This window comes from Balaenoptera musculus, chromosome 3 (genome assembly GCF_009873245.2).
Source record: "Balaenoptera musculus isolate JJ_BM4_2016_0621 chromosome 3, mBalMus1.pri.v3, whole genome shotgun sequence".
Classification (NCBI taxonomy): domain Eukaryota; kingdom Metazoa; phylum Chordata; class Mammalia; order Artiodactyla; family Balaenopteridae; genus Balaenoptera; species Balaenoptera musculus.
This window is the reverse complement of record NC_045787.1, coordinates 46,533,648-46,536,995: the sequence shown is the minus strand read 5'-3', so window position 1 is coordinate 46,536,995 and position 3,348 is coordinate 46,533,648. Positions and strand designations below refer to the sequence as shown.

At 37.2% G+C, this 3,348-nt stretch overlaps 1 non-coding gene across 1 annotated transcript; it reads left to right on the top strand.

The window, feature by feature from the left end:
- The first annotated feature begins 515 nt into the window (after window positions 1-515).
- Window positions 516-621, top strand: LOC118893685. Its single transcript, XR_005019542.1, has one exon. It is a non-coding gene; the product is annotated as a U6 spliceosomal RNA (small nuclear RNA).
- Window positions 622-3,348: the final 2,727 nt, after the last annotated feature.

The following is a 3,348-nucleotide window of genomic DNA, read 5'->3' as shown; positions in this document are numbered from 1 at the left end:
AAGTGGGAACTCAATTACTGTTGACAAAAAGGAAAACAAATATAGGAGAACAACTAACAGCCCATGTCATATGACTACTCAGCTCCAGCTAACTCAGGCCATGTGTGAATGTGGGCCTATTGAAACTAGAAATGCTAATTATTCAAGAGAAGTGAAAAAATCCATATTTTTATGGGAAAATACAATTTTTAGATGTTGACAATTCAAAAATTTTTATGGCTGGAGATTCAAAAAGTGGTCTACATCCTACCTGAGTGTACTACTTGTGACCATTTGTGTAGATAAAAGTATAGAACATCATGAACAAGAGATCTGCTACATGTCTTCATGTTTCAACATTTATGCAAAAGGAAAAAAAGGATTTATTATGGTAGAGGGAAGTTACAGGTATTAACACATGTATTCTCAGGGGTGACATTCACCTGCTCCTTACCAGGTGATGACACAGGGAAGAAATATATCCATACTAATTTGTGGCATGCTTTTGATGAGGCTATCAGAAATGAAGTGACTCAGTGCTTGTTTCAGCAGCACATACAATAAAATTGGAACAATGTGGAGAAGATTAGCATGGCCCCGTACAAGGATGACACAAAAATTTGTGAAACATTTCATATTAAGAAAAGAAGAAGAAATGAAGTGATTCAACATAAACCAACAGCCCATGTTGCTCAGGGAAGTAACATAGCTTGGCAATTAAACCAATCTCGAAACCAATTTCTAGTTATTTGTCATTACAACTTTTATTCATTCAACATATTTATTGAGGACCTTGTAAATGCCAAGCTTATCTACACATTTTTTTTTTAATAATTATTTATTTATTTATTTATTTATTTATTTATTTATTTATTTATTTTTGGCTGTGTTGGGTCTTCGTTTCTGTGCGAGGGCTTTGTCCAGTTGTGGCAAGCGGGGGCCACTCTTCATCGCGGTGCGCGGGCCTCTCACTATTGCGGCCTCTCTTGTTGCGGAGCACAGGCTCCAGACGCGCAGGCTCAGTAGCTGTGGCTCACGGGCCCAGCTGCTCTGCGGCATGTGGGATCTTCCCAGACCAGGGCTCGAACCCGTGTCCCCTGCATTGGCAGGCAGACTCTCAACCACTGCGCCACCAGGGAAGCCCTCTACACATTTTTATGACAAAAGATCAGGAGCCAGAGGGCTCCATTCTCAGCCCTGTTTTCTTCAGCACCAGATCTTTAATAAAGATATTAATGGCAGTGGTGATATTTGCATATGACACTAAGCTATGAGGTATGACAAATATCATGGATGACAGACATAGGATCTAAATTATTTTAACAGCTTGGAACAAATGATACGCCAAATTCAATTAATTGAAAGTGAAAATGTCAAATCCTGTTCTGAAGACCTGTGGCAGACACTGTTCTTGGTCTACCTGATATCTATTTCCATTTCCTTCTTGAGAAACCCAAATTCTGCTTGGGGAATCAATGTATCCAGCTAAATACTCACTTTCCCTACCTCCCTTGCAATTTAGAATGGCAAGATGTCACACTTTTGGAAACACATAAGCAGAAACATACAGGGACTTCTCTGGGGAAACTTTTGCATTTCTAAAGAGGTCAGAGACAACTGGCACCTTTCTTTCTCTTCCTTCATTCTGCCTTCAGTATCAGAGGTGATATTTGACTTGCAGCCATGGGGGACAAGCACACAAGAAAGGAGAAGAGAATGGCAATGATAATAGGGCTTGACACTGTTAGGCCACTGAACTAACAATATACCAGCAATATGTACCTCTGGTCTTCTTAATGTGTGTGAAAAATAAACCCCTAATTATTTAAGCCTTTCTTTAGGCTTTCTGTTACTTGCAGCAGAACGCATTCCTGACACAAGTCCAAAATACCAATTGCAAAAGGAGGTAAACTTCACAACTATGAGGCAAAATCTGGTGGTTAACTAGAAGCCTAATATACCAAGCCAGTGTTCTCTTAATTTACTTTAATAGACATATAATATTCATAAACAAGAAAAAATAATATCACATATAAAGTATTGTGGCTCGTTTCTAATTCCATGCAGTACATTTGCAATTAGGATGAGCAGGAGACATGAAATCAAGTCATATGAAAATGGCCAAAGGGATCAAGAGCCATTTAACCCAAAGAAAACAAAGTCTGCTGTGGACATGACAACTATCATTCAATATCTGAAGAACAGTCCTGTAGTATAAAGATTTATGTGTGGCTCTAAAGGGCAAATTAAAAACCAAAGGAAAGCACAGAAGCTTTTGTTTCACTGTGCATGGCATGCGGGATCTTCGTTCCCCTACCAGGGATCAATCTGCACCCCCTGCAGTGGAAGCGTGGTCTTAATCACTGAACCGCCAGGGAAGTCCCAGGAAAGAGTTTTAAAGCATGTATTTCTCAAGATCCATTTTGACTGACATTTTTTAAAAGCTGTGTTTTTCTTTAATATTTAATATAAGCACATCTAACCTAGAGCCTGTTGTACTGTTTTGTATTCATATATACTCTCCTTCCTCTTTCCTCCTAATCTCTCTCCTTAGAACTGTCTCAAATGAATGAGTTACTCAGAACAAGCTTCCTTTCAAATTTACATTTTTAAGACATTTTTGCATTTTTAAGACTGAGCTTAAAGTTAATAATAAAGTTACTAAAGTTGCAAATTTAAAACCTTGTTTTATTTAATACAGCAAATTCATCGTATAAATCTTGTTATTCTACTTGTAAATCTAGTAAATTTTAAGCATAACATATCAATCAACTGAAGTTAAAGAACTCAACTTCTCTCTTTTTTATTGATATAATTCACACACCACTTTAAAAAACCACCTTTTAAAAATAAACAATTCAGTGGTTTTAGTGTATTGCCAAAGTTGTGCAATCATCACCACTAATTCCAGAACATTTTCAACACCCTAAAAGGAAATCCCATACCCCTTAGCAGTCACTCCCCATATCCCCTAAAAATCCCTAGCCCTAAGCAACCTCTATAGATTCTGTCTGTATAGATTTTCTTATTCTGGACATTTCATGTATATGGATCCTACTATATATGGTCTTTTGTAACAGGCTTCTTTTAATTAGCATAATGTGTTCAATATTCATCCATATTGTAGCATGCATCAGCACTTCATGCTTTATTTATTGCCAAATAATATTCCATTGTATGGATATACCACATTATATCTATCAGCTCATTAGTTGATGGTCATTTGGATTGTTTACACTTTTTGGCTATTATGGATAATGCTGCTATGAACATTGTGTACAAGTTTTTGTGTGGATATGTCTTCAGTTCTCTTGGGTATACATATAGGTGTTAAACTGCTGAGTCATATGTCAACTCTGCATTTTACCT